At 39.5% G+C, this 27,827-nt stretch overlaps 1 pseudogene; it reads left to right on the top strand.

The window, feature by feature from the left end:
- Positions 1-246: 246 nt before the first annotated feature.
- LOC107811936 (laccase-4-like) lies at positions 247-27,101 on the top strand (annotated as a pseudogene).
- The last annotated feature ends 726 nt before the right edge of the window (positions 27,102-27,827 follow it).

Genomic DNA, 27,827 nt, shown 5'->3' with positions numbered 1-27,827 from the left:
ATTTGCATTTGCAGTGAAAAGATCCTGTTTAGATATAAAGTCATTTTTTACTGAAGGCGATTTTATTTTTAAGTTTAAACTCGAAACTTAAAATTAAAAATAAATATATTAAATTTATATTATTTAATTGATATAAATATCAAATTCGGACTGATATTTACTGGTTGTGGCGTGGTGTGTGTGAATGCAATTTGGATTTTGGGAAATAAATATATTAAAATTGTATTATTTACGTAATTGATATAAATGGCGTCTGTGAATGCAAGTTGGGAAAAGGCCAAACATGAACAGCCGTTGATAAGTCAACAGATAAGTGACTGTTTGACATCTTCTGCTGCATTATCTGTTTCTTCACTCATGTTTAAATTTGTAGGTCAGCAACCCCTTGCACGTGGTTTGACGATTCCGATTCTCTCTCAAGTACTTGTTCTTAAATTAAAAATATGTATAAAGTATTAAAAATACTTTTTATGGCATAAAAGTTATTTTCTCCGTTTCAATTTAAATGATGTAAGTTGATTTGGCATAAAATTTAAGAAAAAATAAAGATCTCTTATATATATATATATACGGTCTTAATACTTTGAGAATTATTAATACTTTTAAAACATGTGATCCTAAGAAAATGAAATTTAAATTTATACTTTGAGAATAAGCGTGAGTTCAACTCTTCAAGAGAGACGTAACGAAGATTTAAAATTTAAGATCCGGTCATGACCATCAAATTGTTCCTTAGGTTATTTTTGATGGTCTAGAAAAATTTTAGGCGGTTAAGATCCGGTCTCGCGGATGCATGCAGATGAGGTAGGCTATAACACATGAAAATTTGAGAGATGGGCAGAATCCCAATTGTATGGCCATAAAACGATAAAAAATGAGGAACATTCGTGGTGAAGCGATATCTATTGTTCCTTAGGTCGTTTTTAATGGTCCAGCAAAATTGTAGGTTGTTCAGGTGATGACGTCCAAATTCACTACTAAAAAGTAAATGGACACGGTCGCATGCAATATAATTTTCTCAACTATGAGTTGGGGTCGAATCCCACAGAGAACAATATATAGGCGATTAGGAATGTAAGAGAATTATCACTTATTATGCAATGCCAAACAGTTAGAATGGTTGTTGAGAAAATATTATAGATAAATCCAAAAGCGTAAACTAACCTAGAAAGCAAGTAAAATGATCAATGGATACAAGCATGGGTGCATCGGAATTTACACTCAAGTAACGATCCAATATATTTCACGATTTTATAAATATGAACGAGTTTATTATTTATTAGCCTCAGATAACAATTCTATATTAGCTTCTCTCGAAGACTAACAAGACTTCCTAATTGAATTATCCCTAAAATAATTAAGAGATTAAGCACACCCGAATATGGCTACAAGTAGTTCATTCCTATCCCTAGGTAGAATCTATAAAGTGAGGGTTAACGCCTTAAGTTCTTGTTAATTAATCTTTTCCAACCCCGAATTATTTTTTTCAAAATTAATCCGAAGTGAATGGGCGAGTCCTAGGGTTAGCTAATCCCTTTGGAAATATTTAAGAACAAGAATAATTAAAGAAACAACAACTCGCTTCATAATAAATAAAAATCGTTCAATACATAAGCACAACAAGGTATTTAATCCACACTTTAAATATGAATATTTCCATAAACAAGATTCAAGTGTTGAAAATAAATACTACACACTTAAATATATAATACAAAGCACAAAAATGAAGAAATGAGCATAAAAGAGTAAGAAATTCTCAACCAAAAGCTTCAAATCTTTAAGGCCCAAGCGTGTGGGCAAGAACCCTAGCTTCCAAAACTTGTTCTATCTAGTGTATGGACTGAAAATAAGCCAAAGATGTTTCAAGATATGATTTTATCGTGTATTTGTGGGTTTGGAGGTGAGAAAATGTGAAATGTCAATACTGCCCAGGCCAGAAACCCGTTAACCGCACCTACAGAAAGATCCTCGCAGGTGCGGCTCCGCAAATGCGGGCCTTCAATCGCAGGTGCGTGAACTCAGGGGATTTTGCCTACTCCGCAGATGCGGACATTGTGGCGCAAGTGCAACTCCGCAGATGCGGATAAGCCATCGCAGGTGCGAGCCCATGTAGAATTCCCTTTCTCCGCAGATGCGAACAATATAGTCGCACCAGTGACTCTGCAGGTGCGGAGTTTTGCCGCAGATGCGGTCCCAGTGAAGCTTAACTCCGCAGGTGTGGCCTTCCAGCTCGCAGATGCGAGGTCGCATATGCGGACAGTGTTCCGCAGATGCAGAATCACTGAAGGATTTTGCACTTTTGTACAATATTTTGCTCAGTTCCACTTCACTTGAATTCAAGTCTCTTCGTGGCATCAATTACCTGAAAATCTAGAAGTACACACCATAAATAACCTCATATTATAATTAAAGGACTCAAAAACTAAAGAAAAGAGATTAGAATGAGTGGTAAAATCACCACTTATCATCAGGTTCGGTTGCCCTGATGCATCCAGATGGCGTAGGTTATAACACACAAAAATCTAGGAATTGGAAGAAATTCTAGTTTTATGGCCCTAAAATACCAAAAAATGAGGACCGCTCATGGCGAGGCTATGACTATTGTTCCTTAGGTCATTTTTAATGGTCCGAAAAAATTTTAGGCGATTCGGGTCTGGTCTCCTAGATGCACGATAGCACACTAAAATCTTAGAATCAAACGATATTCTAGTTTTATGGCCCTAAAACACCAAAAAATGAGGAATGGACATGGCGAGGCGATGACTGTTGTTCCTTAGGATATTTTTTATGGTCCAACAAAGTTTAAGGTGGTTTGGGTGCGACCACCGGGATGTATGCTGTAACGACCCGGCCGGTTATTTTGAGAATTTGAGCCCTGATCCCCTAATATCTGCTTTCCCCATATTTTTTTTCTGCTTTTGGGATTTGCCGGAGTGTTTGGTTATGGAATTCGGGGAGTTTTGGGACACTTAGTCCCTAGTTGTAAGTTTAGGCTTAGAGTTTGGACCGTAGTCGAAACTGTATGAAGACGCATCCGGAATAGAATTCTGTCGACTCTGTTAGCTCCGTTGAGTGAATTTTGGGGTTAGGAGCGCGTCCAGAATATGTTTTGGGGGTCTGTAGTAGATTTAAGCTTGAATTGGCGAAAGTTAGTTTTTCGGCGATTTCGGCCGATAGTGGAAATTTTGATATCGAGCTCGGAATGGAATTTCGAAAGTAGCTGTAGGTTCGTAATTTCATTTGTGATATGTGTGTAAAATTTGAGGTCATTCGGACTAGATTTGTTGTGGTTCGGCGTCGTTTGTAGAATTTGAAATTTTTTAAATTCTTAGGCTTGAATCCGTGCTTAATTCATGATTTTGGTGTTCTTCGACGTGGTTTAAAGGATCGACTAAGTTGAGGTCCCGGGGGCCTCGGGTGTGTTTCAGATGCTTAACGGGTGAAAGCTTGGATTTAGAGGAATTTCTGATTTTTGATGGTTCTGGTGTTTTCGCACCTGCGGTGGGGAGTCCGCAGGTGCGGCCTCACAGAAGCGAGGCTTGGATCGCAGGTGTGCTTTTAGGCCGGGGAGTCAGTGGTCGCAGATGCGACGAGCGAGCCGCAGGAGCGGAGTCGCATCTGCGGAAGGGCAGTCGCAGATACGGAGGTGAGAAGGACCCAAGGTTCCACAGAAGTGGGCGATTGAGCGCAGAAGCGCATCCGCAGGTGTGGACTCAAGCGCGCAGGTGTGGACCCAGCCCAGATAAGTGACCTTCACACCTGCGATGATTTTTCCGCAGGTGCGTGACCGTAGATGCGGCCCCATGAGTGCAGGTGCGGAAATAGCTGGGCAGAAAAGAGGATTTCGAGGGTTTGAAATTTCATAACACAAAATTCGATTTAGAGCTCGGTGGGAGACGATTTCTCGAGGGTTTTTGTAGGAGAACTATTGGGTAACAAATTCTAATTCTAATTTGATCATAATACATTTATCTATTATTGTTTTCCTCGTCTAATTAAGGAAATTGAGGGTAGAAGTTTGGAAATGGGGGAAAAGGATTCCCCAATTGAAAATCTGAGATTTGAATGGAAATGGGGGAAAAGGGTTCCCTTAAGGTGTTTGATATTAATTGATGTGTGGGCGCTGTGTACGTGAGGTGACGAGTACGTACACGGGCTATTATTGCAAAAATTCCGTTTTTCCTTTCTAAATCGTAAATTATTTTTCCTTATTAAATTGCACTAATACGTTTAATTGTGAAATTTAGACTAGAGAAGCATGCGTATGTGTTTTAACTGCCTAATTGACATTCTGTGTGTCATGTTTATTTAATTCCTTATTTGCCTTATCTGTGTCTAGTATAAACTGTATAACTCAATGTCATACCTGCCATTTCATCTTGCGTTGCATATTTAAATTGGGACTACGGACGTATTCCGGGAGATCCCCCTATACTGCATATTTACTTTGGGACTACGGATGTATTCCGGAAGATCCCCCAGCACTGCATATTTACTTTGGGACTATGAACGTATTTCGGGAGATCTCCCTGTACTGCATATTCATTTGAAACTACGGGACAGTATCCCGAGAGATTTTCCACTGTGTTTACGGGACGGGCTCCCTTAACTGTTAAATTTTTGAGAATTTCTTTAACTATGTTACCGTAAAGTTTACTTATATCTTTTACTTTTTAATTTAATATATTTGTTCCGGTAGGGCCTTGACCTGACCTCGTTACTACTCGACCTAGGTTAGGCTTGGTACTTATTGGGTACCATTGTGGTATACTCATGCCCTTTCCTGCACATGTTTTCATGTGCAGATCCAGGTACGAGCTATCAGCCTTGGAGTTAGCGCATGCTGCTGATTCTAGGAGACTTCAAGGTACTTCTGCTTTCGTCCGCAGATCTTCGGAGTCCCCTTCTACTCCCTCACCAAGAGACTTTCTTTATTATCTTCAAATTTTTGTATAGAACTATATAGATTATAACAGCTTGTGACTTAGTGATATTCCGGGTCTTGGAAAAATATTTTGTATATGTCGAGTGGTACTATTTTTGTTTGGCTATTCACAATACGTTGTTTATCTTTAAGATGTTGTGTTTTCTTTACATTTTTCGTAATATTAGGCTTACCTAGTCGTAAAGACTAGGTGCCATCACGACACCTTATGGAGGGTTGATTTGGGTCGTGACACATGTTGATGGCATGATTTACAGCACATGAAAATCTAAAAACCGGGCAAAATTCCAGTTTATTGACCTAAAACGCCTAAAAACGAGAAACAGACATGGAGAGACGATGACTGTTGTTCCTTAGGTCATTTTTTGTGGTCTGGAAAAATTTTAGGCTATTCAGGTCCGGTTGCCCGGATGGATGCAGATGGTGTGTGCTATAGCACACGAAAATCTGGGAATCAAGCGGAATTCTAGTTTAATGATCCTAAAATACCAAAAACGAGGAACGATCATCGTGAGACGATGACTAATTATTTCTTAGGTCGTTTTTTATAGTCCGGTAAAATTTTGGGCAATTCGGATCCGGTCGCCCAGATTCATGAAGATGGCGTGAACTATAACACATGAAAATCTGGGAATCGGGCCGAATTCCATTTTTATGACCCTAAAACACCAAAAAATGGGGAACGGTCATGGCGATGACTGTTGTTCTTTAGTTCATTTTTGATGGCTGAGCAAAATTTTAGGTGGTTTGGGTCCGATTGCCCGGATGCATGCAGATGGTGTGGTATAGCACATGAAAATCTAGGAATCGGGGAAAATTTTAGTTTTATGGCCCTAAAAAGCTAAAGCTACTGGATTCCTCCTAAATCTTCAGCAATACTCTCCCTCTACCCCTGATTTCCGGTGCGACTTCAGATTTAATCGGATTCCAATACAGATAAATAAAAAAAACATTTTGAAGGTGCTTTATGAAGTTGAGTTTAATAAACAATCTATATATCCAGCTTGCAGCTACCAACTTAATAACATGTCTGGTATTCCATTAATGTAATATTTAATCTTAGCCCCCAAAATATTCAGATGATGATGCTATAAATAGACGCAAAATGTTCATTAATTCCCTCATATCACAAACTAAAGTAGTACTACCTCCATTCAAGTTTATGTGAACCTATTTTCTTTTTGGTCAGTTCCAAAAAGAATGACCCATTTCTAAATTTGGAAACAATTTTACTTAAACTTACAATTCTATCATTAATGAGAAGTTTTTATAACAACACAAATACTCTGGGCCCCTTTTTGAATTGTTTTGGACCACAAATTTCAAAAGTCTTCATTTTTTTTTAAATTTCGTGCCCAATCAAACATGTTAACGTAAATTGGAACGGATATAGTAGTTTATATAGTTTTCAAGCAAGAAAAAGAAATGGGACTAAAAGCATTTATGCTTCTAAGCCTTGCTTTGGCTATTTTACTTGCGATAACATTAGAGGTTGTAGCTAGGCAGTTGGCTGAGAGCCCCACAAGTTCTATGGGCAAATGTGAGATTCCTTCCTTTTAAGACCTTTTCACTTCCTACAAGTAAAATATAAAGTTTACTCCATCCGTCCCATATGTAAACAGACTTTGACTAGTACGAAATTTAAGAAATAAATAAAGATTTTTGAAATTTATAGTCTAAAATAAAGGTAACGTATTAGGTAGTCGAGCGTTGTCCTTGTCTGTAACAATAGTTTTAGTACATGACTTAGTGTCATTTGTGTATTTTCGTATTCCTTGACATCTGTTATTACATCTTATTGCTTTTGTTTCGGCTTTTTGATTGTAGTGCCTAGTGTTAATTTTGTATTTTCTCTTCGATTTTTTGATTTGTGTGCTTGTTGTTGCCCTTCGTTTTACCTTTCCTAAGTCGAAGGTCTACCGGAAAACTGTCTTTCTGCCTTCTTGAAGGTAGGGGTAAGGTCTTCGTATACACTACCATCCCCAGACTTCACTTGTGGGATTACACTGAATTTGTCGTTATTCTTGAGAGCAGTACATTTCAAGAGTTTTATTTTTCATTTTAAACCAACCCCTCAAGTTATGAGGTAACTCTAGCTCTAATAAAGTAATTCATTATGTGTTCCACTACAAGAGAAGTGATTTTTAGCGAGGAAAAATTCAGTCGTTAAAAGTTCAAATATGGTCACTAAAGGTATTTAGTGACCGGACAAAAACTAGTCGTCGCCGGTCACTAAATGTGCCGTCGTTAAAAATTAATGAGCGGATTGGAGTTCGATCATTAAAGATTTTTTAGCGACGACATAGTTTATGGTCGTTATACTTACTCTTTTGCAGTCGAATTGTTCCCTCGTTGATTTGTCATCCGGTCATTAAAGCTCGTTAAAAACAACCACAAGTTCAATTACTATAATTACTTTTAGCGATCGGAGTTTCCTTTCGTTATTTGTATGTTACTTTTAACGATAATATTTTTATCGACCAATTTTTTCACTAATACCTGTTCAACAATCTGACAATCCAATTATTAAATAATTGTAAGGGCCATATTTTCCTTTGCTAATATGAAATTTTGATAAATGCAATTAGATAATTCATAACTTTTTCTCTGTGTTTGCGCAATATCATTCGTTATTTCATATACTTTTACACACACATCAAAAGAATGATAAATAACCACATGTATTAACATAAAATTAGTCAGTCAATTAGAAAGAACTAATAAAACAACACATTACTAGAATATATACCCATCTAAACTATATGGCTTTCTCATTATCAACTCCTAAAAGAGAGAAAATAAAATTGCAACATATGTACAAATGACAACATCCCTACACAATCGCTAAGAAAGCTATAAAATTTAATATGCATCAACTTGCTCTGTACTTTCTTCAATGACATCTTCATCCTTTAATTTTTTAATCTGTTAAAAGAATAAGCTCATGCCTGTATAGTAAAAACTTCTCTAACTATTTTATTTAAAAAAATAAATGAATAAATTTAATCACCATATTAATTGAAAAATTGGAGTAAATAAATCAAACTTGGTGATTATAAATTGTAAAGCATAAGACACAAAATTTTCTGCAATTCAAATAACCTTGATTAAAAAGTCCCAAAAAGAGCTAAACCATATGTAAGCACCATCTCCATTTATGATGTGCCTTTGTTGACACCTTTTTCCTTTTTCCCTAATATTATGGGGGTTGGGGGAAGGAGACAACAAGAATGAAGAGGCAATGTCACGATCCCAAATTCTCTCCGCAGAAAATCGTGATGGCACCTAGTCTTTAAAACTAGGTAAGCCTTCATGCAGAATAATTAAAATACCAACTTAAAAACTCAAAACTCCAACAACTACATAAGTAACATCTGTAATTCAAAATGTACAACTCCCAAAACCTGGCGAAGTATAAGTCACAAGATTTAATAACAATTCTGAACAACCCTATACATCACTGCCTAAGGTAGTGTAATGAAATAAGAAAAATTGGGATAGAAGGTGACTCCGATACCTGCGGACGCGGGCATGTGTACTTTGAAGTCTCCAAAGTAACCTCACCTGACTAATGCCGGAACTGATAAGAATTACCTGGATCTGCACAAAACGATGTGCAGAAGCATAGTATGAGTATACCTCAACGGTACCCATTAAGTATCAAGTCTAACCTCAGTAGAGTAGTGACGAGATTAGGTCAAGGCCCTACTGGAGATAATAAGAAACCAAGGAGAAAGATATAATGATATACTAATAAAGCCAATGGAAATCAAGCGATAAGGAAATTTACGGAAATTAACAATACATAATCAAGACAGTTAATACAACATGAAAGGAAGCAAGGATTAACATGTTAAGAAAACAAATAAATAAGGCAACTACAACAAATAAAGAAAGATCAACAAGGGCCATTACCGAGGTACCACCACGTAGTCCCAAATCATAAAAATAACTCACAATATTTTCTTATATCACCGCGGGAGCCTTTACATTTAGTTTTAAAAATTATTTTCTCGAAATAGCATCCGGCGATTTAGCCCATCTTATCACACCGCATGACTTCTAGTAGTTCCCCTAATAGCCACGTGTATGAAGCCCACCTTATCTCACCGCATGCATTTCAGCACCCAGACCTTATACCACCGCATGCGTATCAACATCACAATGTATCACAATTCGCACCTCAAGTGCCCAAATATCACAATTTGCCAGAAAACCAAACAATAATAAAATTTCACAATAAGGAGCCCACGACTCAACCACTATGTCCACAAGTCTCAACAATAACAACCGGAGAGTAACTCAATAAAATGATGTCTCACAACTTTCACTTTGCCTTAATAGGAACCGCGACCTTTGCAACCCAATACCAAATTCAACAACATGATATTTCAAGAATAGCAATTTCAAGTAAAAATTGAACAGTTAAATAATGAATACGGAATAAAAGAAAGTAAGTAATTGAACTAAATATGTAGGACAAATTTCAAATAAGAGATAAGTCAAGTAGACAAGTAAAATTAGACTAATTATGAGGACTACAACATGTTAAAGTAACTCAATTAAGGCATGAAAGAGAACTACATAACTAAAAACCGAAAATTTCACATTTAGCTACGCACTCGTCACCTTGCGTACATGACTTTCACATATCACAATTATCACAAAAATACCAAATCCTAAGGGAAGTTTCCCCCACACAAGGTAAGACAAGTCACTTACCTCAAACAATGCTAAATCAATCAACTAGAAGGCCTTTATCTCGATTTTCCAACCCCAAACGGCTCAAATCTAGCCAAAATAATTTCATACTATAAATATAACTATAGAAAACTAATTTAAACAGTGAAATTATGATCTTTGAAAAGAATTAAAAAAATTGAACCAAAATGTCACCCCGGGCCGCGTCTCGGAACCCGACCAAAATTATAAAATCCGTAGACCCATTCGATATCGAGTCCAACCATACAAGAATTATCCAAATCCGATTTTATTTTTCCTTTCAAATCCAAAAACTTAGTCTAAGAATTTCTACTACTTTTTCCCAATTTTTTCAACTCCAATCCTTAATTACATGATAATAACAAAGATAGATTAGTGTATTTTAATCAAAATCGAGTTAAGAATTCTTACCCCAATAATTCTTCTGAAAATCCCTTGAAATTGCGCCTCAAACGGAGCTCTCAAAGTCCCAAAATGAATTATGAAATCAAACCCTCGAATTTTCCCTTTTCTGCAGCGATCCTCGCATCTGCGGCCCTTGTGCCGCTTTTGCTACGCCGCACCTGCAGAAAAACTATCCAATGTGCGGATTCTAGTTGAGTCCAAGTCTTCTGCTTCTGCGGTCCATGGCTCGTACCTGCGAGCCCGCTTCTGCGGAGAAGGAGACCATACCTGCTGTCCTGTCCTAGGCCCCTCCTCAAATTCCGCTTCTGCGAAGAATAAGGCCACGCTTGTGGAAGTACATCTACGGTCAGAAGACCGCACCTGGGAACCGAAGCCTAGGCTGGATCCTCTGCTCCTTCGATGACCAAGGCGCACCTGCGGCCAGTCCCTCCGCAGGTGCGAAGACACTAAAACAACATCACTTCAACAAATCACTAAGTCCAAAAATGAACCGATTTTCATCTAATTCACATTGGGGGGGGGGGGGGCTCGTTCGAATATACCAACAAATTACAAAACACATGATGGACCTACTCGAGGCCACAAATCACATCAAACAGCACAAATTCTACGAATCGCAACCCATATTCAACCCTATGAACTATGAACTACCGAATTCCGAAACCAATGTCGATTTATACCAAAACAACTCCGATAGATACCAATTTTTACACACAAGTTATAAATGACATTACAGACCTATTCCAACCTCCGAAATCGTGATCTGACCACGATATCTATAACTCAACTCCCGGTGAAACTTTCCAAAAATCTTTCATTTTTCAACTTTCGCCAAATCATGCCGAAACGACCTACGGACCTCCAAATCAACACCCGGACACGCTCCTAAGAAAAAATCACCATACGGAGCTATTGGACCATCAAAACTCAATTCTAGTGTCATCTTCACACAAGTCAAACTACAGTCAACTCCTACGACTTAACCTTCCAACTTAGGAACTATGTGTCCCATTTCACTCTGAAACTCACCCGAAACTAAAACCAAACAACCCGGCAAGTTACGTAACTACAATATAACATAGACGAGGCAGTAAATAGGGGATCGACGCTAATACACTCAAAACGATTGGTCGGGTCGTTATATCCTCCCCCTCTTAAAATGAATATTCATCCTCGAACGAGTATAGAGACATACCTGAAGTGGTAAAAAGATGAGGATAACGGCTATGCATATCATGCTTGGTCTCCCAAGTCGCCTCCTCAACTGACTGACCCCTCCACTGAACCTTCACTGAAGCAATGTTCTTCGACCTCAACTTTCGAACCTGCCTACCCAAAATGGACACCGGCTCCTTAATATAAGATAAACCCTTGTCCAACTAGACTGAGCTGAAATCCAACACATGAGAAGGATCGCGGTGATACTTCTGAAGTATAGAAACATGGAATACTAGATGAACTGCAACTATACTGGGTGGTAATGCAAGTCTGTAAGCCACCTCTCCAACCCCCTCATGAATCTCAAAAGATCTGATGTACCTAGGGCTCAACTTGACCTTCTTCCACCCTTCATGGGTGAAACCTGGACCAAGACCTGCTCCTCAACCATGAATGCAACGTCGTGAACCTTCCGATCCGCGTAGCTATTTTGTCTGGATTGGGTTGTATAAAGTCGATCTTGAATCAATTTCCTACCCAATAGCCTAGCCTCACCCGGCTCGAACCAACCCACCGGAGATCGGCACCTTCTACCATACAAAGCCTCATATGGGGACATCTAAATCTACAAGACTCTACTAAACCTGCTAGTGATTCATAACACCTATGAACTTAGAGCTCTGATACCAACTTGTCACGACTCCAAATTCCCTCAGTAGGAAGTCGTGATGGCAACTTGTCTCTAAAAATAGGTAAGTCTATCAACATGCGAAATAATTGAAATAACAATGTAATATCTCAAAACTTTAACAACTGCATAAGTAAAATCTGTAATTCAAAATGTACAACTCCCAAAACCTGGTGAAGTATAAGTCACAAGATGTAATAACAATTCTGAACAATCCTATACATCATTGTCTAAGATAGTATAATGAAATAAGGAAAAAAAGGATAGAAGGGGACTCCAAGGTATGCGGACGCAGGCACGTGTACCTTGAAGTCTCCAAAACAACCTCAGCTGACTAATGTCAGGACTGATAAGAAGTACCTGGATCTATACAAAACGATGAGCAGAAGCGTAGTATGAGTACACCACAATGGTACCCAGTAAGTGCCAATCCTAACCTCGGTAGAGTAGTGACGAGGTCAAGTCAAGGCCCTACTGGAGATAACAAGAAAACAAGGTGAAAGATGTAATGATTTAATAAAGACAATGGAAATGAAGCAATAAGGAAATTTACGGAAATTAACAACACAAAATCAAGACAGTTAATACAACATGGAAGGAAGCAATGATTAACATGTTAAGAAAACAAACAACCAAGGCAACAACAACAAATAAAGAAAGATCAATAAGGGCAACTACCGAGGTACCGCCTCATAGTCCCAAATCATAAAAATAACTCACAACCTTTTCTTATATCACCGCGGGAGCCTTTATATTTAGTTTTAAAAATTATTTTCCTGAAATAGCATCCCACGTTTTAGCCTACCTTATCACACCACATAGATTCTAGTAGTTCCCCTACTAGCCACGCGTATCAAACCCACCTTATCTCACCGTATGCGTTTTAACACCCAGACCTTATACCACCACATGCGTATCAACATCACAACGTATCACAATTCGTACCTCAAATGCCCAAATATCACAACTTCCCAGAAAACCAAACAATAACAAAATTTCACAATAAGGAGCCCACGGCTCAACCACAATGTACACAAGTCTCAACAATAACAACCGGAGAGTAATTCAATAAAATGATGTCTTAGTACTTTATGGCTTTTTCAACCCAATATCAAATTCAACAACATGATATTTCAAGAATAGTAATTTTAAGTAAAAATTGAACATATAAATAATGAATACGGAATAAAAGAAAGCAAGTAATTCAACTAAACATGTAAGATAAATTGCAAATAAGAGATAAGACAAATAGGCATGTAAAATTAGACTGATTATGAGGACTACAACATGTTAAAACCAAAAGTTTCACATTTAGCTAGTGTACGCACTCTTCACCTTGCGTACACGACTTTTACATATAACAATTATCACAACAATACAAAATCCTAAGGGGAGTTTCCCCTATACAAGGTTAGACAAGTCACTTACCTCAAACCATGCTAAATCAATCAACTAGAAGGCCTTTCCTTCGATTTTTCAACTCTGAACGCCTCGAATCTAGCCAAAACAATTTCATACTATAAATATAGCTATAGGAAACTAATTTAAGCAATTCAATTAAGATCTTTGTAAAGAATTGAAAAATCGACCCAAAAAGTCACCCCAGACCCGCGTCTCGGAACTTGACAACATTTATAAAATCCGAACACCCATTTGATATCGAGTCCAACCATACAAGAATTATCCAAATTCGACCTCATTTTACCTTTAAAAACCCAAAAACTTAGTCTAAGAAGTTCTACTACTCTTCCCCAATTTTTCCAACTCCAATCCTTAATTACATAATTATAACAATGATAGATTAGTGTAATTTAACCAAAATCGAGTTAAGAATTATTACCTCAACAATTCCATAGATAATCACTCGAAATTTTGCCTCAAACCGAGCTCTCAAAGTCCCAAAATGAATTATGAAATCAAACCCTCGAATTTCTCCTTTTCTGCCCAGCGATCCTCATATCTGCGGCCCTTGCGTCGCTTCTGCGACGCCGCACCTGCCTAAAACCATCGCAGGTGCGGAGTTGACTTAAGTCTAGAGGTTCCACTTATGCGGTCCATGGCTTGCACTTACGAGCCCGCTTCTGTGGAGAAGGAGACCGAACCTGCGGTCCTGTCCCAGCCCCTCTCCTCAAATTCAGCTTCAGCAAACGGCCACGCCTGCGTAAGCACATCTGCGCTCAGAGGTCCGCACTTGTGAAACTAGGCCTGGGCTGGCTCCTCCGCTTCTATGATGACCAAGGTGCACCTGCGAGACTGCACCTGCGGCCAGACCCTCCGCACGTGCGAAGACACCAGAACAACAGTACTTCAGCAAATCACTAAATCCAAAAATGATCCAATTCACACCCAGGGCCCCCAGGACCCCATTCGAATATACCAACAAGTTCCACAATACATAACGGAGTTACTCGAGTCCACAAATGACATCAAAATGCACAAATTATAGGAATCCCAACCCAAATTCAAGACCATGAACTTCCGAATTTTGAAACCAATGCCGATTCATACCAAGACAACTCCGATTGACACCAAATTTTGCACACATGTCATAAATGACATTACAAACCTATTCTAACTTACGAAATCAGGATCCGATCCCGATATCAATAAAGTCAACTCCAGGTCACTCTTTCCAAAAATTTTCCATTTTCCAACTTTTGCCAAATCGTGCCGAAACGACCTACGGACCCTCCAAATCAACATCTGAATATGCTCCTAAGGCCAAAATCACCATACAGAGCTATTGGAACCATCAAAAATCCATTCTGGAGTCATCTTCACATACGTTAAACTGCGGTCAACTCCTATGACTTAACCTTCCAACGTAGGGGCTATGTGTCCCATTTAACTTCGAAACTCACCCGAAACCAAAACCAAACACCCCAACAAGTTACGTAACTATAATATAACACAGAGGAAGTAGTAAATAGGGATCGGAGCTAATACACTTGTCACGACCCAAAATCAACTGTCGTGATGACGCCTATCGTGGAACTAGGCCAGCCTCTACTTAACAACTCATCACAGTAAGAATAACCTTGAAAATAAAGACGGAAGCAGTTAACATTAAAGAAACCTTTTTGAAAATAGGCTAAATCCCAAAATACGATGCAATCCAACTCAAAACCGGGGTGTCACTGAGTACATGAGCGTCTAAATAAGAATACAGTACACTATAATGACAAGAGAAATAAACTAAAAATATATCTAGTGATAAAGAAGAAGAGTCAAGGCCTGCGAACGCCGTGCAACTACCTTGGTTGTCTCTAAACTCTGAAGCCTAAATCAGCAACCGCCGACGTGACCAGAAACGCCTGGATCTGCACACGAGATGCGGGGAGTAACGTAAGTACATCCAACTCAGTAAGTAATAAGTACAAACTTTGGACTGAAATTTAGTGACAAACTCATGTGGTACAGATAAAATAGAAATAACTGTAAATAAACGTAGGCATTCTTTCAAATTAAATAGGCAACTCAAAACAGTAAAGTACAGCAGATCCGAACAGTGTAAAGAATATAACTCTGCTATCTCTACATGCTAATGCACATGTTGTATATGATGCACCATGCTGTCAGCCTCATGTGCTCACCCTCTCGAATGCTCAACCACTTCGTACTGTATATGCACTATACGACCCAGGGAAGATCCATCCCGAAATATACACATCACTGACTATAAGTCACCCAGTACCGAGGAAGGCCAATCCAGCCCTGTGGAGAAGATCCATCTCCAGGTATCAAGTACTTCGAACAAGATCCATGTCCTGTGAAGATCCATCCCTCAATAATATCAATCGCGCTCACTAGGGGTGTGTACAGACTCCGAACGGGCTCCTACAGCCCAAGCGCTATCATAAGATCTATATAACCATTGCGGTGTGCAGCCCGATCCCATAACTGTCACTCATAATCAGGCTCTCAGTCTCACTCAGTCATCAATCTCTCCAGTCTCACTCACGGGCTCACAATATCATGAAAACTAGCCCGAAACAATGATGTGATGTATCAATAAATAACAACTGAGACTGAGATATGATATGAAATGCATAAACATGACTGAGTACATAATATCAATGAAATCAGTGAGATGAGAGTAAGAAACGACCACTAGGGGTCCCAATAATACCGCCATAAAGCCTAAACATGATATCTAGTATGATTGACAGCTTAATTACTTTATCACATGATGAAAACACGGATATCAACAAGATAGAGTCACTATATAGTGCCATGGAATCAATCAGGCCACAATTCTCACGGTCCCGCATGCCCGTCACTTGGCATGTGCGTCATCTCAATACCAATCACATAACACATAATTTGGTGTTTCGAACCCTCAGAACCAAGTTTGAAAGTGTTACTTACCTCAAACCGAGCAAATCTCTACTTCAAAATGCCTTTGCATCTCAAATCGGTCTCCAAATGTCCCAAATCTAGCCACAAGTAGTACAATACAATTCATATAAGCTAAAGGGATCAATTCCACTAGAAAAGTACTAAATCATAGCTAAAAATCCGAAATCGGCTCAAACCCGACCCCCGGTCCCACGTCTCGATATCCAACAAAAGTCACAAAACCCGAAATCCCATTCACTCACGAGTCTAACCATACCAAATTTATCAAAATCCGACATCAAATGGCCATTGAAATCCCTAGCGTCAAATCCCCAAATTTCACCTCAACACCACACAATCTGGGGGGGGGGGGGGGGGAGGGGCAATGGGGAAACAAGGTTTATGATAAAAAAAATGAGTACAAGAAGCTTGCCTCAATAATGCCCTCGAAAATCCTCTCCAAAATCGCCTAAGTCCGAGTTCAAAATTTTGAAATAAGACTAAAATACCGAACCCTTATTTTTTAAACATTCTGCCCAGGCTTTTCGCACCTGCGGAGCTGCTTCTGTGGTAAACTTTCCACTTCCGCGGAAGTCACTTATCCATCTGCCTCCGCTTTTGCGATCACCGGACCGCATCTGCGCATATTGCAGGTGCAGGAAATCCATCACATCTGTGCCCTTCTGCCCGCTTCTGCGACCATCGCAGGTGCGGAAAAGTTTTCGCTCCTGCGACCTCTGCCTAACTATTCTTAGTCGCTTCTGCGATTCATGCCACGCTTCTGCGTGCTCGCACCTGCGGTGCCAACTCTGCAGGTGCGGTTACACCAGTAGCAACAACACTTCCAGGTCCTTCATCACTCAAAATCAAGTTCGTTAACCACCCGAAATTAACCCGAGGCCCCCGGGACCTCAACCAAACAAACTAACAAGTCTCATAACCCGATACGAACTTAGTCAAGTACTCTAATCATCTCAAACAACATCAAAAAAATGAATTACACATAGATTCAAGCCTAATGAACTTTGAAATTTCCAAATTCTACAAACGATGTCAAAACCTAGCAAATCACGTCCGATTGACCTCAAATGTTGCACACACGTCATAAATGACACCACGAACCTACTCCAACTTCAGAAAATCTAATCCGGCCCCGATATTAAAAAGTCCACTCCCGGTCAAACTTTTTAAAATTCCATCTTTTGACATTTAAAGCCTAATTCCACTACGGACCTCCAAATCACAATCCGGATGTGCTCCTAAGTCCAACATCACCTAACGGAGCTAACATAATCATCAAAATTCAAATCCGAGGCCGTTTGCACATAAGTCAACTTCCGATCAACCTTTCTAACTTAAGCTTTCAAATAAGAGACTAAGTGTCTCAATTCATTCTGAAATCACTCCGAACCCGAACCAACTAACCCGATAAATCATAATACAGCTTTAGAACACAAAAGAAATAGAGAATTGGGGGGGGGGGGGCTACCACTCTCGAAACAACCGGCCGGGTCGTTACATCCTCCCCCTCTTAAACAAACATTCATCCTGGAACGGGTCTAGAAACATACCTGGAGCCATAAATAGGTGTGGATAGCTGCTCCGGATCTCCCGCTCGGTCTCCCAAGTAGCCTCCTCAACTGGATGACCTCTCCACTGCAACTTTACTGAAATTATATTCTTTGACCTCAACTTCCGAACCTGCAACCCAGAATAGCCACCGGCTCCACATCATAAGTCAAATCACCATCCAACTGAACTGTGCTGAAATCCAAAACATGAGACGGATTGCCAATGTACTTCCAGAGCACAGAAACATGAAATACTGGATGAACACTCGACAATCTAGGTGGCAAGGAAAGCTTGTAAGCTACCTCCCTAATCCTCTAAAGTACCTCAAAAGGCCCAATGAGCCGATGGCTCACCTTGCCCTTCTTTCTGAACTGCATAACACCCTTCATGGGTAAAACCTTCAGCAGAACCTTCTCCCCAACCATGTAAGACACATCCGGGACCTTCCTGTTGGCATAGCTCTTCTGCCTAGACTGTGCCGTGTGAAGCCGCTCCTGAATCATATTAACCTTGTCCAATGCATCTTGAACCAAATCAGTACCCAATAGCCTAGCCTCACCAGGCTCAAACCAACCCACTGGAGATCTATACCGTATCCCATCTAAAGCCTCATACGGAGACATCTGAATTCTCGATTGGTAGTTGTTATTGTAAGCAAACTCCACGAGTGGCAGAAACTGATCCCGAGAACCCCCAAAATCAATAACACAAGCACGCAACATATCCTCCAATATCTGAGTAGTGCGCTCGGACTGTCCGTCGGTCTGAGGGTGAAATATTGTACTCAACTAAACCTGTGTACCTAATTCTCACTGCACTGCTCTCCAAAACTGTGATGTAAACTGCCTGCCAAGAGTTGTTCCTAAACCTTCGAATCATCATTCCACCTTACCATACACATACCCAGGGGTGATCCCACGTCTCCTATTCCATATAGGCCTTACAACACAACACAATTGATGATCATTAATTTAACCTTAGTCCGTAAAACTTAGAACCCAATTTCCAACATCCAAAATTTCTTACAAGACCCGAGTCTAACATCTACACATTGTATGAGTTTGAACAAGCTGTATCAAGCCATAACCATAACTCCAGATATAATCGCATAACATACTACACAAGTCGCATACTCGCAACACCATTCTCAATCACCGTAACTACTCAAACCAACCAAGTACTAGTAGAAAACCCCACATTCAACAGAACCTCATTCCAAAATCTTCGTACACCACCGATAATGAAAGAAACATATAGGAACTCACAATCACTAACCAAATCAATAGGTCTTGGAGCTCATTCGTTCAACAAGTACCATAGCCATTTATTTAAGCCGAATTCTAAATTATTCCCCCAAACATGCCGTAGTCAAACTTGATAGTACTTATTCTAGATCCAATGACCTTATATTATCGAACACAACTATTCCAGAGACATGCCACACCAATATAATTTAAGCCACAAACTGAGCAATCTGTGTACCTAAAAATGGAAAATGTCTCAAAGAAGAGAGCCGTTTTGCAGATTCAACAAGAACCACCACAACCGTAATGTTATGAGCTCATCTCATATAGTAGAACCAAGACACACGAATCTAATAACGGTAGCCAGCTCTCCCATAGCTCACATTAACATCACCCGCACGAACAACTCACATGCTATAGTATCAATATCTGGACCCGCACGGACAACTCACGTGCCAATAATATCAGTACATAGATCTGCACAGATAATTCACGTGCCAATAACATAATCCACCTGGCATGGTTACAGGCCTTCAGTCTAATCATATCATACAGGAGCAATCAAATAAGTACACATGTACATGATAAATGAAATAAGATTCACATGCTCCTGGACTGGTATAAATAACACGCCATAGAGTAGGCATGTTCAAAGTGTGCTATCACAACTCAAATCGGCAGGCTAATGCAGAAATAGTAACTACCCAGTTTATTGAGGGAATCGGCCTTTTTGTAACCTCAAGTATGTCCTAGATAGTTCTCAACAAAGGTATGAATATGAGAAACGTTATAACTTTACACTTAACAGTCAACTCTAGGCAGATCATAGCCTAAGCATTCTTCCAAGTATGAATACTCGCTCCGATGCCCGCACATGGGCTCAAACCCCACATATATGCAAACTCATAGCGCGTAGCTATCACAAATAATTAGCGCAACTAGTGCCTCCACTAAGTTTAAATAAAACACTCACCTCAAGCAGGCCGTAACCCTGAAACAATATACTTCGGAGAACTCCCAGTCTCCAAATTCATAGAACACATGAACCACCATAACTGATCCCAACTCCAACACTCGAATGACTAACACGTCTTTCATGCACGATCATCCCACGAGGAATACTTTCATAATTCTTTTGTGCCACATAGAAATAATTTGAATGTCAGCAGTCTATCAACCAGGTGAGTACCGCAATACCAATGAACATCCGTAAGTCAAAACACAATTCGCCTACTGAAATGCGCACCCTTCTCAAGGATTACCGAGCATATATAACATTCATCTAAACATCTGAAATTGACCATTCTGTCCATAATTCGTGATCTTCCTTTTAAGACTGAACTGTCACCTTGTACATGTAAATCTTAATCCCACACAACACACCACATTTATCATGACATCATGTGACAAGCACAAGAATCTCGTTATCAACTCTAGGTAACTAGCAAATTACATACCCGGTCATTTAGAAACCTTCCTCTTGCTTCCTTCCAGGGGAAAATCATAATACACAACACGTTCCCCACACCGGTAGAAAATATCCAGTTCAAACCATGGTAGAAACCATCAAGAATACTTAAAAATCCATTTTCACCTAATCAAGCCCTCAGAACTAAATTCTTCTGACTCGACCAAGCCACGTAGATCACCAAACCCAAGAATATTGCCACCAAAACATTCGTAGATCTCACCACATTATAATTACCCTCAAGTTGACACTTCTCCTTGTCAGAACACAATGATCCTTACCCAAAGCTCACTACAAGACATCCTAACATAAAATGACACCGTCCTATGGCCCATAAGCCATTGTATTCTTCTTAAGCACCACGAAGTACCACAACCGAGACACCCACTTTGCTCAATTCCAAATTGCACCTACCAAACGGGCCGAAAGACACATGCCCCGTTAGCACAACAACACCCAAAAAGGTAACCCTGCTTTAACATCACCAATAAAATTTATACTTTGTGCATACTACATTCTTCAAAATAACAAATTATTCATTCGATGATTTTTTTTTTATAAAGTGCAATGTAGCCCATATTCAGAAATTTCCTTACTCGAGCCATCCTCAATCTTAACCTCTACAAGTCATAACTAATCCAGAAGTATGCCTGGGGCAAAGACCAATACAACACATAATCATGAAATCAAATCGTAGATAGCAGACTCCCCCACTTGGCTCAAAGTCATATAATAAAACATCTGATAACTCACCATACCCATACTCTACTATTGTCATAATCCCGCAGTCGATTCAACGAAAATGCTTCATGAGCTCAGGTAACACAAACCATAAAGTACCTCAATTACCCACTAAGCTCGCATTTATTCTCTTGACAGTCAAGTCAACTTTCTCACCCAGATTCAAATTCAAATCTCAACACATACACTCCGCTGGTAGAATAGAAGCTCTCCCGCTCAACATTATAAGGAACACACCTACATAGATTACTCTGCAAGAGATTACCCCCTGCTTAGCTTCAAATTGGCACCTTGCTATACCCTTTCGCAGCCACAATTACTACACAAGCACTTAATCTTCCTGAGTCCAAACTCATTAACAAGACATGGGAATTTTATTTGTTCCACAATTAAACAACGTTAAAGATCCTTCAATACACTCACAACTCGACACTATACGTCAAATCAAGACAGAAATCAAATACCCCATAGCAAAGTCTTGAGTCAAGAGTAAACTTTATTCGTCATATTCAATCCATCTGAACACACCCGCAGTCACATGACACTCATCATATAGCCATTCGACAGCTCATCGAGCCACAATTTTCCACTTATAGGGACACTACCGGTTGCATGAGTCCAAACTCACAAGTTCTCATAACCGAAACTACCAAACTTAAGCAGCGGTCCAACCCTGGCCTCAAGTCCTCTAGACTGGCCCATTACCAAAACACAGAATACTCATCTCGAACCTCGTTTATGGAATCACAAGCCGGTGATTCACAACCAATACCGAGCGCTCACATGCGCACACGAATGTGTGGAAGGAATTCAAGGAGTTATGTTTCAAGCTGAATCAATTCTGCATGATAGAATACAAGAAAGTGAAATCTTCCTAAGGGTTCGACAGCCTCTCGAAGATAAGTACAGATGTCTCTGTACCGATCCGCAAGACTCTACTAAACTTGCTCATGACTCATGAGACCTATATAACCTAGGCTCTGATACCAACTTGTCACAACCCCAAATCAACCATCGTGATGGCACCTATCGTGGAACTAGGCCAGCCTCTACTTAACAACTCATCACAGTAAGAATAACCTTGAAAATAAAGACAGAAGCAGTTAACATTAAAGAAACCTTTTTGAAAACAGGATAAATCCCAAAATACGATACAATCCAACCCAAATTCGGGGTGTCACTAAGTACATGAGCGTCTAAATCAGAATATAGTCCACTATAGTGTCTATAAAAATAAACTGAAAATACATCTAGTGATAAAGAAGGAGAGTCAAAGCCTGCGAACACTGTGTAGCTACCTTGGTAGTCTCCGAACTCTGAAGCCTAAATCAGTAACCGCCACCGTGACGAAAAATGCCTGGATCTGCACACGAGGTGCAGGGAGTAACGTGAGTACATCCAACTCAGTAAGTAACAAGTCCAAACTTTAGACTGAAAGGTAGTGACGAACTCAACCGATACAGATAAAATAGAAATAACTGTGAAGAAACGAAGGCATGCTTTCAAATTAAATAGGCAACTCAAAACAGTAAAGTACAACAGATCCGAACAGTGTAAAGAATATAACTCTCCTATCTCTACATGCCAATGCACATGCTGTATGTGATGCACCATGCTGTCAGCCTCATGTGCTCACACTCTCGAATTCTCAATCACTCGGTACTGTATATGCCCTATGCGACCCAGGGAAGATCTATCTCGGAACATATATATCACTGACTATAAGTCGCCCAGTACCGAGGAAGGCCAATCCAACCCTGTGGAGAAGATCCATCTCCAGGTATCAAGTACTTCGGACAAGATCCATGTCCAGGGAAGATCAATCTCTCAATAATATCAACCGCGCTCATTGGGGGTGTGTACACACTCCGAAAGGGCTCCTACAGCCCAAGCGCTATCATAAGATTCGTATAACCATTGCGGCGTGCAGCCTGATCCCATAACTGTCACTTATAATCAGGCTCTCAGCCTCACTCAGTCATCAATCTCTCTAGTCTCACTCACAGACTCACAATATCATGAAAACTAGCCCGAAAAAATGATATGATGTATCAATAAATAACAATTGAGACTGAGATATGATATGAAATGCATGAACATGACTGAGTACATAATATCAATGAAATTAGTGAGATGATAGCAAGAAACGACCACTAGGGATCCCACCAGTACCGGCATAAAGCCTAAACATGATATCCAGCATGATTGACAGCTTAGTTACTTTATCACATGATGAAAACACGGATATCAACAAGATAGAGTCACTATATAGTGCCATGGAATCAATCAGGCCACAATTCTCACGGTGCACACTCGCACGCCCGTCACTTGGCATGTGCGTCACCTCAATACCAATCACATAACATATAATTCGGGGTTTCGAACCCTCAGAACCAAGTTTGAAAGCGTTACTTACCTCAAACCGAGCAAATCTCTACTTCGAAATGCCTTTACCTCTCAAATCGGTCTCCAAACATCCCGAATCTAGTCACAAGTAGTACAATATAATCAATATAGGCTAAATGGATCAATTCCACAAGAAAAGTACTAAATCATAGCCAAAAATCCGAAATCGGCTCAAACCCGGCCCCTAGGCCCACGTCTCGAAATCCGACAAAAGTTACAAACCCGAAAGCCCATTCACTCATGAGTCTAACCATACCAAATTTATCAAAATCCGACATCAAATGGCCATTTAAATCCCCAAAACTCACTTTCCAAATCCCTAGCCTCAAACCCCAAAATTTCACCTCAACACCACACAATCTAGGGGGGAAAAACAATGGGGAAACAAGATTTATGATCAAATCCGAGTCCAAAATGTTGAAATAAGACTAAAATCGCAAACCCTTATTTTTTTCAGGCTTTTCGTACCTGCAGCCATCTATCTGCACCAGCGGAGCCGCTTCTGCGGTAAAATTTCCTCTTTTGCTGAAGTCACTTATCCAGGTGCCTCCACTTCTGCGATGACCGGACCGCATCTGCGCATATCGCATGTGCGGGAAATCCATCGCACCTGTGGATGAAACTCGCATCTGTGCTCTTCTGCTCGCTTCTGCGACCATCGCAGGTGCGGGAAAGTCTTCGCACCTTCGACCTCTGCCCAACTCTTCCTTGGTCGCTTTTGTGATTCATGCCACACTTCTGCGTGCTCGCACCTGTGATGCCCACTCCGCAGGTGCGGTTACACTAGTAGCAGCAGCACTTCATCTGCTTCATTAACTCAAAATCAAGTCTGTTAACCACTCGAAATAAACCCGAGGCCCCCGAAACCTCAACCAAACATACCAACAAGTCTTATAACCCGATATGAACTTAGTCAAGTCCTCTAATTACCTCAAAACAACATAAAAACACGAATTACACACGGATTCAAGCCTAATGAACTTTGAAAATTTTAAATTCTACAAACGACGTCAAAACCTACCAAATCACGTCCGATTGACCTCAAATATTTTACACAAGTCATAAATGACACCACGAACCTACTCCAACTTCCGAAATTCTAATCCGACCCCGATATTAAAAAGTCCACTCCCGGTCAAACTTTTCAAAATTCTAACTTTCGGTATTTCAAGTCTAATTCTACTATGGACCTCCAAATCACAATCCGGACGCGCTCCTAAGTCTAAAATCACCTAACGGAGCTAACAGAACCATCAAAATTCAAATCCGAGGTCATTTGCACATAAGTCAACATCTGGTCAAGTTTTCCAACTTAAGTTTTCAAATAAGAGACTAAGTGTCTCAATTCATTCTGAAATCACTTCGCACCAGAACCAACTAACCCGATAAACCATAATACAGCTGTAGAACACAAATGAAGCAGAAAATAGGAGGGGAAGAGGGGAGGGGAGGGGACGGGACTATAACTCTCGAAACGACCGGCCGGGTCGTTACAACACTCAAAATCGTTATAGACAAGTTCCTAAAAATAGAAATTATTAAAAGAAAACAAAATATATCATTACACATAATTACATTGAGAAAAAAATATCAAACACGCTAATTCATGAAATTTCAGTTATCTTTTATCTACTATTGTTCTGTTTGTTTGTATCTTGAATGATACTATCTAATGCTTCTTAGTATCAGAAAGAGTTGAAAAGAAAAATAAAAAAGGTCGCTACTTTTGGGTTTCATGAAAATTTAATTTTTGGACCATATATGATATGCAGGTGGATACAAGTTGAGTGTTGATCCCGGAAAATCTTACTTGTTGCGAATTATCAATGTTCCACTCAAAGAAGAACTCTTTTTCAAGATTGCTGGCCATAAAATGTCTGTAGTTGAAGTAGATGCTACCTACCGTAAAACCTTTCAAAATAGACACAATTGTGATTGCCCGTGGCCAAACCACAAATTAATTGTCACAGCTAATCAAGGTTTAGGAAAATACATGGTTGTTGCTTCTCCATTCGTGGATGCACCCTTTACAGTCGATAACGCGGCTGCAACAACAACCACAAAATGTGGTACCCTAACAAACACTCCGCCCAAAAATGCGACCCTGTGGCTAACAATTTTATTCACTCTCTTCGAAGCCTCAACTCGAAAACAATACCCTGGTAAAGTTCCACAAAATGTGGGCCATTCATTGTTTTTCACGGTAGGGTTAGGAATTAATCCATGTCCAATTTGCAAACAGGCTAATGGAAGCAGAGTTGTTGCTAGTATAAACAACGTTACATTTGTCATGCCAACTACAACAGTTTTACAAGCACATTTCTTTGGCATCAAAGGAGTTTACACAACAGATTTTCCTCAAAATCCTCCAATTAAATTCAACTATACTGGAACACCACCAGCAAAATTGGCTATGATCGATGAGCGGGATGAAGGTTTATTGATCTACCATATCTAACACATATGGTAGAGACACTACCATTTCTTTTTGTACCTAGAAGAACTTGCTACTGCTTTTTATATATTACTGAAACAATTATGTGCTAAAGCATATATGAAAGTTACACTTCTGAAGAACAAAATAGAGATCTCTGTAGAAATTTAGGAGCAGAGGTATCTGATTACTTAACTAATATCTAGTAATATGCCAGTGAATTAAGAATTCTCTGAATACTTGAAATAAGTTCACTATCTATGCATAAATATTTGTGAAAAATTTATAGCACATTCTTGAGAGTAGAAAAGTACCAAAGTTAGATAAAATACTATATAATCGTGTCGATTTAACATAAAAGAAAAGGAAAAAGTTTAGCTAAAGAAAAATAGATTCTATAAGTGATCGATAAATAAGAGATTGAGAAATATAAAATCCTTTCATAGTGAAGTTGGATGGTGATCAACAAGTTCATGCATAGCAGTTATTTATTTATTTCATCCTTCAACAAAAAAAGACAAGGCACCTGAATTGTTTACATGAAAAATAGTAGAAAATTCTATTTATTCATTTGATATAGAAATACTCATCATATTATAGTAGAACTATAATTTGTATAAAGAAAGCCATGGCAATAGAAAGTGATAATGTCGCTAAATAAATGAATATAACATGTGATAGTTATAAAAGATTGGTAAAAGTTTTCTAACCTTTCAAATGCTTGTATCTGGTTCAGTTGAAGATGGTGTTGATGAAGGCTCACTAAAGTATGTGCTTGCAAGTTGTGTGACTATATCCTCCAAGTTATCCGGTCGTCGTTTTAGTGATAGATTTTCTTTTCGAGTTGTATTTAGCTCATCCAACAGTGCAGCCTTAGAGGAATTACCATATTTTAATTCCTTACCGGTTATCCCACCCCCAAAACCAACCACAATGCTCTTGCATTGAGGTCCAAAGCACCTTTCTACAACCTCAATATTTGAAAGAGATGACTCGGATTGTACAAGTTCTTGAATTTCGTCCTAAAAGATTATAATCATTGAAATAATGCAATACTTTGATAAATGGAAGGGTGTAAAATGAAATTTAACAATCAACATACATATTTTCCATTGGTTTTAGGTTCGACAAGCTTATCGTCCTTCTTATGAGTCTAAAAAAAAATAGTCGCTATATCTAGTGGATTACTATCTTTGCCTCCCTTCCCATTTAAATAAACAAGTCAAACAATTTCTTTTAAACAAAGACGGGGTTTCTTAATACAATAGAAGTTTAGCTACTCATATTCATAGTAACAATTTTTCAAGTAATTTGCATAAACAAATTACAAAAAAAAGATGAAGGAATGAAGCACTCGATGATTCTCTCCTCCAAAAAGTGTTCCACGTGATGTTCTTGCCTCTGGTCGCCAAAACCTCTTCTAAAAATGGTGTTTAATGACTATTTATATGTGTAGGAAAAAGACCTAGACAAAATAATCAAGTCCAAAACCAAAAAGGAGACAAAATAAGCTTTAAAACCCGGAACACACGAACACCTTGCCACAGACCGTGCGGCGCCAGCTCAAATGCGCGCTCCATCTCGCCTCAGGCCTCGCGGAGCGAGCTTCACCGCGCACCTCACCTCGCTGTACACTATGCCTTGCAAGCTCTAACGCGAGCTTGATCTCGCTTTAACCCAGGCGACGTGAGCTCTCCATCTCACTT

Source organism: Nicotiana tabacum, chromosome 14 (genome assembly GCF_000715075.1).
Source record: "Nicotiana tabacum cultivar K326 chromosome 14, ASM71507v2, whole genome shotgun sequence".
Lineage (NCBI taxonomy): Eukaryota > Viridiplantae > Streptophyta > Magnoliopsida > Solanales > Solanaceae > Nicotiana > Nicotiana tabacum.
This window is presented reverse-complemented; position numbering and strand designations above follow the sequence as displayed.